This window comes from Rousettus aegyptiacus, unplaced genomic scaffold (genome assembly GCF_014176215.1).
Source record: "Rousettus aegyptiacus isolate mRouAeg1 unplaced genomic scaffold, mRouAeg1.p scaffold_m13_p_3, whole genome shotgun sequence".
Taxonomy (NCBI): Eukaryota; Metazoa; Chordata; class Mammalia; order Chiroptera; family Pteropodidae; genus Rousettus; species Rousettus aegyptiacus.
In genome coordinates, this window is record NW_023416306.1 from 147,475,540 (window position 1) to 147,492,302 (window position 16,763).

Genomic DNA, 16,763 nt, shown 5'->3' on the forward strand with positions numbered 1-16,763 from the left:
CCTGAGGTTGAGAAATTCTGAGTTAAAGGAAGAAAAATTCATTGAGGAGCTAGAGGAAGCTTCTTGAACTATTATTTTACGCATTTAAGAACTTAGAAAAGGAAACAGGTCACATTCACTAACCTTTCCCCCTCCTTTAGGATAAGGCTACCAGTTTCTAGGGAATTCTGGAGACTGTTTTATCTGGATTTCCATGCACTGGATGTGGTTTGGCCTAGGTAACTAAATCCATTCGCTCGAGTTTTGTGAAATAGCTGTAGCCCTTGGCATCCTTCCTTTCTGGTGTTCAGAACTCGCTCCTAGCTGGCTAGCTTTCTGGTGTCTTCTGCGGTAGCAGACAATTCCGTGGAACAGTACACATTCAGTATGGTTCTTTTTAAAACAGATGTTAAGACTGCGCTTCACAGGACATGAGGAGTCGCTTCACAGGGAAGCAGATTATCTTTAGGAACAGATGGTCACCGAAGGAGAGAAGAGTCAAGGGCTGTAAACGTTAGCCTACTCCTGACTGCCTCTCAGAAAACCCTCGCGTCCCTACACAACATCGCCCGCAGGCTCATCGCTAAACCGACTTTCGAGCGCCGGAGAGCCCAACGCAGTACGCCTTTTATACTTCGAGGCGCGCAAGTGCGCGCGACCGGCCCCTGGGGGAGCTGCAGAGCCGACCAATGAACAGGCGCCCTCTCCGCGCGGGCTCGGGATTGGGCGAGCCGCTCCAGCCTCCCTGCCTCGCAGCGGGCGGGGCACATCCAGGAGCGACTGGGATAGGCGCGTCCGCTGCGCCAGAGTCCCGGGAGCGCGTGCGCGGACTCGCGACGGCCGCGGGGGCCGGTCTCGCGCGGTCTCGAGGTGGAGTCGCTGGCGGCGGCGACGGCGGCGACTGGCCGTGGGGTAGGGGCGGAGACTAAGGATTGTGAGGTGGGGAATCGGGAGTTTCAGGATTCTTTATCCGGTATTTTAAGAGCCGTTGGGGAACTGTGGTTTCTGCAGTGTTTAGGAGTGGCGGGGGTGGGAGGATCAGCGGCTGCTGTGGCGCAGAGGTAAGAGGCGGACCCGCGGCGGCTCCGTGCCGAGGTCGTAATCAACAGGTCTCCCGGAGCGCGGCGGGGAAGGGTCTTCCCGGCGCGCCCCCCTCCCCCACACGCCGCACGCTGGGCCCAGGCGGGACCGGGGACAGCTCGGCGGGCTGCCCCAGGCAGCGGGAGGCGCAGCCAGCCGCGGAGGGCGTGAGCCCAACCTTTGTCCCTTGGAGGAACGCTGCCGGGCTGTGCCCACTCCCTCTCTTGCAGAGGAACCCACCTTGGCGGGTCGGCCTGGCCGGAGTTGTAGGGGACGCGGCAGGGAGTCGCCTGTCCTGTGCATGCTGGTCCCCAAGTTCGGGACTCCTAGGACTCCCCCCAGGCCGGGTCGGGGAAATCGGCTGGGCGAACACTTTCCTTGAGAAGACGGAATGTAGTCAGCTTTCCTCTGCCTGACTCAGCTCCTGGTATTCAGCTGCTCGTTTCGCTCTTTAAACAAATAAACAGTTCTTACTTCCTTGAGACTACTTTAAAGAAAAGCCTAATCTCGTAAATAGTTTCTAATTACTGTAAATTTGCAAGGTGAACTTTGAAGCCAGTAAATTGTTGTAAACTGCATTTAATGAAAGGCGCTTTAAACAGTCTTTGGTGCAAATTATGTAACTTCCTAATAATAACTCACCTTATATTTAGTTGATTGACATACAGTGATGTGTACGGAATTTAGGTTTCGGTCTAAAGGTTTTTGTTGGCAGTTGGCGCTAAACTTAAAATCTGATAGCTAGGATTTTTTAGAAGTAGTGTATAGTGTGTTTTGCCTTCTTAATCGTTTAGAATTGTAAGAATTTAGATTTGGAAAGCCTCTAAAACAATTTTGAAATATTGTACTTACAAGGTAAAAGGTGTTGATATTTCTGATTTTTTAAAAACGTATCTTTTAGCGATCGTATCCTAATTATGCTTTTGGATTATACTAGAAGTTAATAACCTATTAAATTCTGGAACAAATGGAACAAATGACATGTTGGTTATTGGTGTCTTTGAAGTGTAAGTATTGGTGTTAATGAAATTGTTAAATAAACTTTTTTGGATTATGAACTTTTTTTACTAGATCCCCGTGGATATGGCATAGTACAAGTTTTTAAAGGCTCTTTAAAGTATTGTAGCAGGCTGAAGCTATTATACTGTAAGATCTTTATAGATGAAACAGGCAAGAATGCGAAAAGCAATTCATCACTTTGTTTTTAAAAAAGCAAGTGCATCTTACCATGTACCTGAATGACTTTTGGCTAGACAGACTTGACAAGTAAAGATGGACTCAATAATATTAACTTGTTTTAGAAAGTTAAAATGAGAGATCAGGATGTATGTTTTACCTGAGGGTGACCCAGGTCAACACAGTGGATTTAGTTCATTATGTTCTTTTTGAATTATAATCTTGATTTAAAAGCTCATCAAAGACATACCAGGAAATTTGGTCCATTTTATGTATCAATATACTAAGATGTCCTATTGCTCTGGTAGTTTCTGATTTCAAGGTGTCTGGGAAAAAGTTTCTCGATATAGGTGCTTTAGAATATAATTTTTGATTATAAACTTATTGAATCATAGAATTACTGAGCTTGAAATAATTTTAGTGGTTGTATAGCCTAACCTCTTCATTTTCCAGGAAAAGGAAAGAGATTCATAGAGTTAAGTAGGCCATAGTCTGACTGCTAGTTTGTGGCAGAGTGGGAACTAAATGCCAGCATGCTTGTCTCCAGATTCCAACTATGGTGCTCTTTTCACTATATACTATTGTTTTATAAGAAAACCAGTAAGTTACCCTTCTCAAAATTGTATGTCAACAGCAGGGTTGATTCTTTCCCTTACACATTTTTTCCTTTATTTTTTAATAACTACTAGCCACAATTAATAATTCCTCTACTGAAGGATTTTCAGTTTTTCAATATTTCAAATGTTTAATAAATATCCTTATGTATGTCTCCTCAAACACATGTGTGAAGGTTTCCCTAGAGCGTATATGTACCTGTAAGTGGAATTGCTGGGCTACAGGTTGATGTGCATTTTCAATTTTACTAGCTGCAGCCAATCATCCTCTAAAGTTGTAACAATTTACATTCCTGCCAACATTATCTGAGTCATGCTTGTCCACACTTAGAATTTTCAGATTGACAGTGTCATATTTTTAAATTTCTGCTGATCTGAAGAGTGAGAAATGATGTATTTGTGTTCTTTATTTCAAAAAGACTTTGTTTTTCATTTACAAGAAATGAAATGAACTCTTTTCATTGTACAGTTGTTCTGACAAATGTATAAAGCTGTGCAACTACCAAAATCAAGACGAAGAACAATTCCAGCATCCAGAATTGAACCTCTCTTTGTAGTCAGTTTTTATCCACCTTTAACCCCTGGCAGCTAATAATCTGTTGTCTTTCTCTGTAGTTTTTTTCTAGAATATCATATAAAAGAAATCGTACAGTATTTAAGCCTTTTGAGTCTGATTTCTTTCATTTAACACAATACATTTGTGTTCATGTTGAATGTATCAGCAGTTCCTTCTGTTTTATTGCAGAAGATAGTATTCTGTTGTATAGATGTACTACAGGTTGTTTATCCATCCACGAACTGAAGGACATTTGAGTTATTTTCAGTTGTTGTTATTGTTTTTACTTTGAAATAAAATTGCTGTATATCTTTGCAAACAGGTTTTTGCGTGAACATAAATCTTCATTTCTCTTGGGTGAGCACCTTGAAGTGGAATTGCTGGGTCATGCAGTAATTGTATGTTTATCTTTAAAATTGACTGTGGTAGGCTGAGTAATCCCTGGAACCTGTGAATAAATTAGGTTTCATGGCAAGGTGAATTAAAGTTACAGATGGAATTAAGGATGCTGATTAACTGACTTTAAAATATGGAGAGTATCTTGGATTATTCAGGTGGATCCAGTGTGTATCACTGAGGTCCTTAAAAGGGGAAGAGAAGCTGTAGAGTCAGGGAAAAAAAGATGTAACAATGGAAGCAAGACCAGAGTTCTTGGTTTTGAGGATGGAGGAGGAGGGCGGGGCATAAACTAAGGAATGTGGTGGCTTGTTGAAAAAAGCCAGGAAATGGATTAATCTTTAGAGCCCCCAGAAAAGAATGCAGCTCTGCCAACACCTTGGTATTAGCACAAGGAGTTGAGTCAGACTTTTAACCCCTACAGAAACGTAAAATAATAAATTTGTGTTATTTTAAGCCACTGAGTTTTTGGTTAATTTGTTATAGCAGCATAGGAAACTGTATGATATGAAACTTTTCTAAAGAGGTTGAACAACTTTGTATTTCCATTAGCAATGTATGAGTGTTCCAGTTATGTTACGTCCTCATCAGCACTAGGTATGGTAAACCTTTTTTAGTTTGGTCATTCTGATAGGTATGTAGCAGTATTTCATTGTGGTTTTTATTTGCATTTTTCTCATGACTGATGATACTGAGCATCTTTTCATGTGCTTATTTGCCATTTACATATCTTTGTTGAAGTGTTCAACTCTTTCGCCCAGTTTAAAATTGGATTATCTTATGGTCAAGTTTTAAGAGTTCTGTCTTTGTCAGATTTGTGATTTGCAAAGATTTTCTCCCAATTGTGGCTACTTTTTCCATTCTCAACAGTATCTTTTAAAGTACAGATCTTTAAATTTTGATGAAGTCCTATATATCAGTATTTATGGTTCTTATTTTTAGTATTGTGTCTACGAACTCTGCCTAACCCAAGGTCACAAAGATTTTCTCCTTCTCTTCTACAAGTTTTGTGATTTTATGTTTTACGTTTAGATTTATGTTCCATGTTGAGCAAAATTTTGTATGGAGAGGTTTGGGTTGAGTTTCATTTATTTGTTCCATTGTTCCAATACCATTTGTTAAAGAGACTATCTTTTCTCCATTGAATTGCCTTTGTCTCTTGGTCAAAAACCATTTGACTACATTTGTGTGGGTCTTTTTTTAGACTCTGTATTCCATTGATCTATTTATCAGTACTCTTGTAATTGGGCTGTTGAACTTTATCATTTTTATAAATTTGAGCTTATATGATTAACCTATTATGAAAATTCAAGCACTTTGGCCTTTTGACTCATAATGTTAAAGTTCCTTCCTAAGTGAATAGTTGTGTCAAAGACCCTAAACATTAACATTTTAAGGATTCTGAGGTTCTTGGCATTTTTGATCCTTTCAGTCACAGGTCGGCAACTGTAAAGGGCCAGATAGTATATATTTTAAGCTTTACAGACCATATCATTTCTGTTGCAAGTATTCAACTCTGCTGTTATAATGCAAAGTGCAAACGAATGTGACTGTTCTAATAAAACTCTGTTTATAAAAACGGTATTCTTGATTTGGCCTGTGCACTTAGTTTGCCTCCTTTTGCTTTAGGCAAAAAGTCAGCAGGAGAAATGAAAATTGTAGTAATGTGGTGGAAAGAGCCTCAGGGTCAGCTGAGTTGTAAAGTTACTTCATGTTGTAATTCCCAGACAAGCTTTCACTTTCCTCATCATCACATGTAGCCACCTGGGAACATATTTGAAAAGGTTAAAATAAGATGCGGAAGGCACTGAGCAAAATATTTTGACATATAGTAGATATTTAATAAGTATTTACTCCTCCCCTGGCCTTGTTTTATAGCTGCACAATGCTTTGTGACAAATCAACAAATGTGAAATAACTAAAGAGATTCATTCAGGTTTTTGCCAATTTTTAGTATATCCAATTAGTTATTCTAAATATTAGAAATTATACCATTTATATTTATAGCTAAATTGTCTTTTGAATTTTGCTTTTTTTTTGATGAAAGTTATAACTCCTTGGCTTCACAATGGTATGAGAAACTTTACATCAAAAAACTGAGAATTCATTTTAAAATATAATTTCATATTTTGAGGGTTTTACATTGTCACAGAAAACGATTAATGATGTCACTTAAAATGTATTGCAGTACTTTGATTTGCCCTAACTAGGCTTTCTGTATTTTGCTTGTGTGTTTCAGAAGTGCCTTTAAGACTGTATTTATTTAAAATAATTTATTGCCTTCTATGACTACACTGAACTGGGTGCTCTGCTAAGATTTAAGTGCACTTAAAAAGTACCTACATTTAGGTACTCATGATTGTGTAATGTTTGGGATATATAGGAAACTTCAGAAAGTTGTTTTTCTTCCTTTCTGAATTTCTGTCAAGGTGGAGCCGGATTTGAGATTTTTAACTTCCTTCTTCTCCAAAATAAATAGTCAGTCAGTCAATCAATCCATCTGTGCTCCTTCACAGATCAGAGGCAGGGATGGCAGAAGGGTGGCTCTTGGAATCATCTCGCGCTAGTAGTTAGGGTTGGATCTCAAGTACCAGATTCATAATCTGTTCAGTACTCTTTCCAGTGCACCATTACCTGGTTTGTTAGCTATGTTATTACCTACCTCTGGACTCCCAGAAATCTGTTTTTTTTGTCCCATGTTCTCCATTTTACCCCTAAATCTTAAACACCGTTGCAAAGTGTTACCAAATTTTACTGATAAAACTTTATATTATTTTCAAATACAGTTAGAACTTAGAAGTATTATATTTAATGTGAAAGAAAACTTGTTTTTAAGCAGATCTTTAAAATTCTGCTTTTTGTTGGTTATAGTATTTGTATATTTATGTGTAAAGAATTAGTTTTTCTTTTTCTACAAGTTATTATCATTCACTTTAGCATATTTTGTCTGCCCCAATTTTCCTGACTACTTCACATAGAAAATTATAGGTAAATATTGAATATATACAATGCAAAGACTTTGGACACAATATAAAGAAGTGTTGGATGAAGTCACTGCCCTGAAAAGTCTGGCTTTGAAATAAGTATGAACAATCCCATAGAGATGAGGCTGTATTAAGAGAATTTATTGACCGTTTGAGCAGAATCACAGAATTGCTCAAATAATATTCAAATACATTTTAGGACTGTATTTATAATGTTATAGAGTTGTAACAGTTTATTTTTAAAAAATAATATGCCACAATTTATTTAATGATACTATTGGTAAATCTGTGAGGTTTTTTGTTGTTGTTATGAATAATGTTACCATGAATGTTCCTATACATTTATCATGGTGCATATGTACGTGTGTTTCTGTAGTGCTGTGCTCACCAGTGTGGTAGCCACTAGCCACATATGACTTTTTAAATGTAAATTAAGTAAAATTAACAAATTGAGAATTCAGCCCTCAGTTTTAGTGCTTGATAGCCATATATTGCCAGTGGCTATGTTATTGCACAGTGCAGATACGGAATATTTCCATTATTGCCAAAGGTTCTGTTGGACATCACTGCTCTAAAGTATATAATTAAGAATGAAATTACTGGATGATAGAGTGTGGGTGTGGCTAATTTATTAGATAATGCCAATCTCAATGTGGTTTATTTTGCTGATATACTTCCAGCAGCAAATTGTTGAGCTTCTTCAAATTGCCTCAATACTGGACATGCAAATTTAACTGTATTCATTCATCTTTAGTGAATCTGATGGTCTTGTGGGTCCTTCCCCTGCAACACACACAGTTGTGCATTAGTTTCAGGGGATTCATGAAAATTAAGTCATGAACCCCAGATTTAAATATCTGACCTATGTGATTCAGCTGACCATACAAGTGACCTGCAGATATTTTTCAAAATAATGATTCACTTAAGAGTAATCAATAGATGCTTAAGAGTTTATGAAAGGAAAATTGATAATAATTTGCAGACATCTTTAAGGGACAGTTTTCCTTTCATACTTTACTCTTTTATACTTTGTTTTATCCTTTTATACTTAAATTTTATAGCTAAGAGTAGTAGTTCATTTGGTGAAATCACAATACTTTTTGCTTTTCCCTAATTCCTACCAGAACTCTATCCCTTGCCCCATCTTTTGATGTGTTATACAGTAAAAAAATCTGCTGTATTTTTTTATATATATCTATAAATACTAACAACCACATTGCAATATATTTTTAATCAGTAGTTTCCCTTTTACAATTGAGAACACAGGTTTAGAGAGATTAAGTATTTTTCTAAAGTACTATTAAGTATTTTATCTAAGGTAATAAGACAAAAGAAGAGAGGTGTAGGCTTTTAAAGGCTGTAAGTGGTATCAAGGATTTGAATTCTGTTTCATTCCAAAGTTCTTGAATTTTTCTAGTTGTATTTTGCCTGCCTTAAGACTTCGTTTAACATTGTCTTTTTGATAAGATTAAAATATTTTTGAGAAAGCCATCTTTGGTTTCATGTTTAAGATGTACTTGAATTCAAATGAAGAGCCTTAAACCTGTAAACTCCTCAAGAGTAGGTAGGGGCTGTGTCTTTTTATCTTAGTACCTCACTGCTTAATATAGCACACAGTAGATGCATGTTACCAGTTTGTGCTTTTATCATTTACTTGTTTAAACTTTAGCCTTGTTTGTGAACTTAATATTAGAGACTTTTCTAACCTAGTTACCTCCTTTAACCTGATAGAATTTGAGATTCAAACAATTCCATTTATCCTATGTCTGCCATAAATGTATTTAATGGTGGCTTGGTGGGAGGTGTCTCACTTTCACATGTTCTTGATTAACTTTCTCTTCAAAGATATTAATACAAACTGGAATTTGCTAATGACTTTTTCTTGCTTTTCTCCAGGCCCTTACTGACTGGCATTATAGTGCAGTTATAGTCTGCTCCAATTAAATAATTGGACTGTAGAGTCAGACTTATGCTGAAGTACCTTCTTGATTTGATTGTGAATCTGGGCAAGTAAATTATCAAAGTCTGACTCCTTAGGTGCAGAATGGGGATTGTATTAGTACCCGATTCAGAGGGCTGTCAGAGAGAAAAAACCTTTTACTCTATCCTCTTAGCTTCACTGTCTGGGGCCCTGCAAATTAAACTGACAAAAGACAGATTAACGAGAAATACATGTGTGGAGATCTTCATAGAGAAGTAAAGACCCAGAGAAGCAATGAGATTGAGCAATACAATATGGAAAAATGATAAGACAAAGGAAAAGAGGTTTAGGCTTTTAGAGGCTGTAAATTGTGGGAAGGTAAATATGTGGGGGAAGCTAATGGAAGATAATGGTTATTTTAGCAAGGTTAGTTATACACATTTAAATTGGTGTCCTCATTGGTAAGAATCAACTTTCAGGATTAAGATGACTCTTCTAGTGTAAATGGAAATTTATGTTACCTTTACAAAGGGAAATTTATGCCTTGCTTTTTCACTGGGTAGGGGAAGGACATTGTGTGTGTGTGTGCAATGCATGCACGCACACTCATTGCCTTTAGCTCAAAATAATCCTTATGCCAAAGTGTCAGATTTTGGGGTAGTATATACTTATCCCCTTCAGAGCCTTATTTTGAGGGTTAATTGAGATGATGTGTCAAGAATGGTTAGTATAGTGCCTGGTATATATTAAGCACTCCATAAATTTTAGATAAGAAGTGGAGAGAATGCAAACCTGGTTTTTGACATTCACATGAGATAGCAATAAATTGCATTATGTTTTAATAAGTGTATTTTGAATAGGTAATGTGATTATAAGTAATTTGATTAGGCAGTTTTATAGGAATTGTGCGAATCAGTTGTTATAGACTGAGTGATGAATAATTGTAATTGTGAGTTGAGGTAAAGTTTTTTAATCTCTGAAATAATAGTGAAGATCAGTGGGAGACAACAGTTTTTGTTGCCCTACTTATAAACAGGCTACACATGTAGCGTGATCATGTACTCAGCTGTGTCAGTTTCTCTTATTGACTCAAGCATTACTTTAGGATGTTTTTCACTAGGTTATTTTTACTACACATTTTAAAATAGGCTTAAAAAATGACATAGATTGCAGACTCGGGTTGCATTATGGTGATTTAAATCTTATGTTTAAATAAAGCATTTATTTAATTTTACTGATGTCAGTGTGTTTGTGTTAATATTTTGTGTTTTTCCCCCCTTTTATGTAATGGATGCTTTTCATATTTGTCTTGGATCTTATATTCTTTGCCATTTCTACAAGGTTTCTTAAAATACTCTTACTCTAAAGGTGACTGAGTTTTTGTACCAAGTAGATACTTACACTATTGAAAGTATAGTTTAGTAAACTTTAACTGTAGAATTTGCAGCACAGTACAAAAAAACCCACATCTTATTCATGGTTTCTTTCACTTTACATGATTTTAGTTACCTGTGGTCCACTGTGGTTCGAAAATAAATGGAAAATTTCAGAAATAAACAATTCATAAGTTTTAAATTGTGTGTTGCTCTGAGTAGTATGATTCACATTCTCACCCAGGATGTGAATTATCCCTTTGTCCAGTGTATCCCAGCTGTATTGCTTTCTGCCTATTGGTCACTTAGTAGCTATCTCTGTTATCAGATCCATGGTTGGGCTATCATAGTGCTTATGTTCAAGTAACCCTTATTTTACTTAGTAATGGTCCCAAAGTGCAACAGTAGTGATGGTGGGAATTCGGATATTCCATAGAGAAGCCATAAAGTGCTTCCTCTAAGTGAAAAGGCAAAAGTATAGTACAATTAGACATTTTGAGAGAGAGACCACATTCCCATAATTTTTATTACAGTATATTATTATAATTGTTCTATTTTATTGTTGTTAATCTCTTACTGTGCCTAATTAATAAATTAAACTTTATCATAGATATGTATAGGATTGGGTGCTATCTGTGGTTTCAGGTATCCACTGGTGGTCTTGAAACATATACCCCAAGGATAAGAGGTATCTGCTGTACAGTAATCTTTAAAATTGACTGTTCGTTCCTGTTTCTTGCTGTATAATATCCCCCTTATGTTTTTCTGCCTTGTAAGACTATCTGGTCACGATCAGAACATGGCTCATACCCTCAAGTCAGCAATATTATAGTTCTAAAAGTTCAGTGGATTCTAAACTTGATGACATTTGTATCCTTATCAGTGTTCTCAGTTTCTTCTGTTCCGATGACACAACTCTATTTCTGTCCCTGAAGATACTCTTTACAGTCACCTCTTTAGTCTAATTTATAAATAACAGTAGATATGAATCTTTATTATAAATTTTTCTTGATACTCCTAGTAACTCTAAAGTGGCTATTTGGTATTTCTTCAATGAGGAGGCAAACTATTCCCCCCCCCCTCTCTTTTTTTAAAATGGCAAGTTGTTGAATTGCATACCAGCAAGCTATCTAGGTTGAGGTAATCATCTACTAATTTGCTGACCTTTGGAGCATATGGTTTTCTCTAGTAAGCTATAAATCACTGAGGTCAAAAATTGGAATCTCTTATAGTATGTTTTCAGACACCTGAAACTTGTGACAAGTAATTGACTAAAGGATTGAAATTCAAGAGTAAAAGGAATAGAGAAAATCTGTAAGGAATAGGCATAGTAATAGGCATCTAGAAGACAAAGCAGTAGCCATGTGAGTTTGTAATTAGGATTCTTTGAGAGTTGTCATTGTGAGTTACTAACACTGAAAGAATAGATGCAGTCAAAATTATGGCAGGGCTTTGAACTTCTACTGTAGGAAAGACTCGAAGGCAACAATTTCATTACTATGTTTTAAAGTATTGGTGGTACCTTTTGGAACTTTTCTTATAATTAAAGCCCTTATTCCTTTAGTAAACTGATTTCTTATCATTTTAAAATTAAAGATGTAGTATATTCATTTTTATGTGGTAGAGGAAGTCCTGACTACTGGAGAATCGTGATTCTAATTGCTTAAGTGCTTTATTAAATTTTTAGTTTATTGTTGTATTGTTTATTAAATTGTTTAGGACCTTAGGTATAGTATTTTGATAACTAAGGTTCTGGAACTCTTGAAAAGGGCTTTGTTGCTGCTACTAATTTTTATAGAATGTTAGAAGGTAGTTGTAATTTAAAGTTTCTCTGTTTTTCAAAATTGTAATGTCTTTGAGTTTTCCACCCAAATTATAAAACTAACATTTTGTGTGTGTGTTTTGTGAGATAGCCAAATAGTATAGAAGTATAAGTAGAAAATAAGACCTGAGAGGTCTGTTATCCTTACAGTTCATTAATAGTAAATGAAAACAGTATTGTATATATTCTTCCAGGTTTTTGGCTAATAACTTTATAAACATATCTTTTATGTGCATTTGTAAAAATGGAATGATATGTAAACACCATTTCGAAGCTTGCTTTATTCACTTGCCTTTGTTTCATGTCAGTTCACATAGAGCTTCATGCTTTAGTAGCCACATAAAAATTTTTTAAGCAGCTGAAATTCATTTTAATAGTATATTTTATTTGATTCAATCTATCAAAAATATTACCTTGTCCACATGTATTAGATACAAAAAAATAATGAAATGTTTTACATTGATTTCTTCCCATCCTGAGTCATCAAAATTCAGTACATGTTTTTACACTGAAGGCACATCTCAATTAGATTAAGTTTTCATTGGAAATATTTGACCTTTATTTAGATTTAATTACAGCTGAAAAAGTAAAATTAACATACCAAATTGTTCCAAACATACTTTCTGGAATAAATTTCTAGAAAAGAAATTGGTAGATCAAAGTTTTAATTTAAAATTCTGATAAATATAAATCAGGACATAACATTGCAGTGATTTTCAGCACTGTACATGATTGGTCACTCAAACAGACACACAAAAATTTTATACCAAGGTAAATATTTTTAAATATTTATGCTACTTTTTTCCTTCCTAGTCTAAAGAAAAGGACTACTCTCACTATATTTTCTTGGGGAGAGCAAAAAAAGAGATCATGAGAAGCTGTGAGGAATTAAGCTTGGAGGCAAGGATGCAAAAGAACTCAAAGAGGATGTGATCTTCTCTAGTACCAAGTAAATCAAGGTCTTACCATTTAGCTTTGACATTGGATAGGTTACTTGTCTTTGCTAAAGCTAAGTTAATAAATTGAATGAGATGGTTGTGAGGGTTAATGAGAATGCATGCTAGGTACTTAGTACAGTAAATGGATGGTTTACTTGCTTAAAGGAGGGGAAAGGCAACAAAAATGTTGGAAAAGGGACATTGTCATGATATTTATTAGGTGTGCTTCAGGAAAGTTAATCTGGCGGTATTGTGTAAAATGATTGGCAGCTAGAAGCTTGAGTGACTGAAAAAGTTCATAGAAAAACCCATGAAAGAAGAGAATGTGTAATAGGATTGAAGGTGGTGGTATGAAAAGGGAGAAAATGGGGTAATATGTGAGATATTATTGAGGGAGAATTGATTGATGAGAGTTAATATTGTTATTAGCATATTTAGGGGTATTACAGTTATGATTTTCAGTACTTGAATTTGACTCCAGGGGAATAGCAAATTTATCTTATAGGAGCTAGTTTCTTGTATTTTTACGATATGCATTTTTTAGGGATAAATTATTATTTTATTAAAAAGTAGGATATGTGGCTTGATTGGCAGCACATACCTAAATTGGAGCAATACAGAGTGGAGAATAACATTTTTAAAATGATGTTACCAGGGGTCTGGAATTGTGGTAACTTAGTTTCACTTTTCAAATGAGTAGGAATATTCACATTTGAAATGGCATTCTACCATTTCTACACTTGACTATATCTACTGTTTGGCTGAGTATTTAAAAATTTTGAGCAATAGATGTCATGCATAGGACTGCAGTCTAGTGCTATAGTAACCTTTTAGTCTGTTAACATGTATAACAATGAAATTAATTATTGTATAAAAGTTCATTTTATGAAGTAGGAAGTTGAGAAAAGATGCATTTTCTCTAATTATATCTTAAAGCTAAAAGAATGATGTACAGTTGACCCTTGAACAATGCAGGGCTTGGGGCGATCACCCCTCCATGCAGTTGAAAAATCCTTGTATAACTTTTGACTCCCCAGAAACTTAAGTTGTCCTTCAGTATCCTAAGGGTATTGGTATCAATACCAATTAGGATACTCATGGGTACCCAAATGCTTTGATTGCTCAAGGCCCTTATATAAAAAACATCGATCAATATATAAAGTCTGCCCTCCGCATCCATAGACACCCAACTGCAAATCGAAAACAATACAGGCATTTACTGAGAAAAATCTGCATATAAGTGGAGCTGCTCAGTTTAAACCTTTGTTGTTCAAGGGCCAACTGTAATGTGATTTTTGAAGTGTGTAGTCATATGGTATCATCATACAAAGGTGTAACTACCATAGCACTGTGGATCTTCAAGGGTTCACTGATCTGTATTTTAGTGCCTATTATATTAACTTCTAGCTCTGTGACTTGACTTGCACTGCCTAGAGATCTAGAAAAAAGGGCAACTGTGGAGATTAAATGAGATAATGTGCTTGAATTTACTGTAGAAACTGAAAAGATTTACTAATGTAAAATATGAATATGTAAGTTACTTACAGATTTTCATTTCTAGCCTGTCCTCTTTGATTTTCCTGTCCAGCAGTTAACAACCCACCAACATTCTCAATTTAAATGCAATACTTCTAAAATGGAATTTATTATCTTCCCAGTTCTCCCTGTCCCCCTTCTCTCCCTCCTGGGGAGAAAAGCTTTAATCTCTGAATTTTCCTATTTTAGAGTCTTATAATTTCTCCCAGGTTCAATTGTTATGCTCAATATTTTAGAATTATATTTGGCTCCTGGTCTCTAAATCTTGTCAGATCATACTTTGTAATATCCGTTGTTTGAAATTATCCCTTTTCATTCTTTCTCCTACTTCCTTTATCTTCTCATACATAAAGTATTAAAACATTGTCTCTCTTGGCTATTCTACTTACGTTTCCCCCCTTCAACTCTGGTTACAATGTAGAGTAGATTTAACTTTCTAAAAAGCCTTTTTTTTTTCTTTTCCCCAAACTGAAACCCATAGTCTCTCATTGCTTGCAGGAGAAAATTCAAACAATTTAGCTTAGCATTCAGTCAACTGTGGCTTTATCTTCTATCTCTTACATTGGCTCTGTTCCTTATCAAGACTGTTGTTCTCCAACTAGGCCATATATACTCTTGATTGATAGCAATATACTAAAAAGCCATATCTCAAGTAATTTTATCTCACATATTTAAAAATCCAGTGCTAATTAGTTTGAAATATTAAAAATTACCTTTTGCCCTCATGCCTTTTTTAAAAACTTTACTAACCTGTTGGATGCATTTAATCTTTTATACTAAGTTGTTGAAGACGATAATGAGGCAGTTCAGGTAACCAACCATTTGATATCTTTGATACTGTTTGGCTTTTAACCAATTCCTACTATGAGTACGTGGTCTTGAATATCTCCAGAGACGTTCAGCTTTGTGTTTGATATAAACAAATGGAAAATTTTTCCCACTTAATTAAAGAAAAAAAAAAACAATACTTTTCACTTCAGAGATTATTACATATAATATATAGCGAGCTTAATTATCTGGTTTCAAAAAATGATCTTGTGTTCTCCCAGCTCTTCTTTATATTGTAAAATGTAGCTATAACGAAATAATAACCAGATTTGTTGAGGTGAATGATGATTCATTATGCAGTCCCATTGGTCCTTTGGAATACTTATGGCCGTAGCTAAATTTTAGGCAAAAGAAGGCAAGAAGAGGCTATTAGGTATTTGGATTTGCAAATGTGTTTTTCATAGAATTTCATTGTTTAAAAGAGAGAATATCTTTTGATTAGTGAACAAAAATCTTAGGAATGTACACTTCAAAACACTAAACTGACAGTTAATTGTTATAATCAATAGGAGTTTTTGTTTTAGTATTGGATAAAACTAAAAATAATGGCAAAAGTAAAGTGCAGAGCTTCTATTCTGAAGTCATACAGACTTGGTATGAGTCTTGGCTCTGCTGTTTAGATTTATGACCTTGGGAATCAACCTCTCCGTACTTGTTTTCCACATCTATAAACTGAGGATAACTTTGAGGAGTTGAAAGGATTGAATGAGATGACATATGTGAAGTTCTGGCACTCTGTCTTACAAGTAGTGCTTTGCTTTGACTTCTACTACTATTAACCACTATCACCATCACTGTCTACCAAAACCACTTAATTATTCTATTTGTGTCCCTTGTATAAAATGCCATACAAGGATCTTGTAAGGATTATATGATGTGAAACCATATACATAGGAGTACCTATTATAACTGTTGAATGTTTATTTTGATGTGTTTTGGGGGCAAAATACTTTGCTTCTTTAAATCTGTCTTCATCTGTCATTGGGGATAACAATAGTAATAGTATTTAACTTGTGGGGTTGTTTGAGTATTAACTAAGTACAGCAGCACAGTGTTCAGCACACAGAGTCAATAAATAATATGACCGTTATATTTTGTCTATACTTTTTTTTAGTTTTTCCTTGTTTTGGTCACTCTTAATGTAACTAACTATTTTATTTATATATATATTTTGTTTCATTTGACGATAAGCATTTGATGGTGGGGAATGTATCATATGCTGGAGTATATTACTAAAATTGGGTTTGCTTTCCCACTCAGGTTCCAGTATACAGTGTAAGGCAATTTGTTTGGCAGTAGCTTTTATTCTATTAACTCTTGCTATTCTGTTGACTGTCATTACCTTGTTGAATTTCTGGGTTTATTGATTTCTGCCACTAAGTATTTGTATAACTGTGGCAAGTAACTTAAATTTTCTGGACCTTCTTTTGTCATTTGTAAAATAAGAGGAACTCACCAGATCCAAGTTTTGTTATTTAAACATTTAAGGTAGCAGAACATTTTTTTCCTTGAATCTTAAAAAAAAAAGGTAAAAATGAGTTTCTGCTCATACCTTCCTAT

The 16,763-nt window shown here is 35.5% G+C and overlaps 1 protein-coding gene across 8 annotated transcripts in view; it reads left to right on the forward strand.

The window, feature by feature from the left end:
• The first annotated feature begins 605 nt into the window (after positions 1-605).
• Positions 606-16,763, forward strand: part of MPP5 (membrane palmitoylated protein 5) — a 77,811-nt gene continuing 61,653 nt past the window's right edge. Inside the window, exon 1 of one of the 8 annotated variants that reach the window (XM_016131265.2) lies at positions 606-1,040. The gene's annotated coding sequence lies outside the window, so the exon portion shown is untranslated. Of the gene's footprint in view, positions 1,041-1,220; positions 1,487-16,763 lie in introns of those variants that run through there. The other 7 variants (XM_036218028.1, XM_036218032.1, XM_036218030.1 and 4 more) reach the window with 7 other exon arrangements.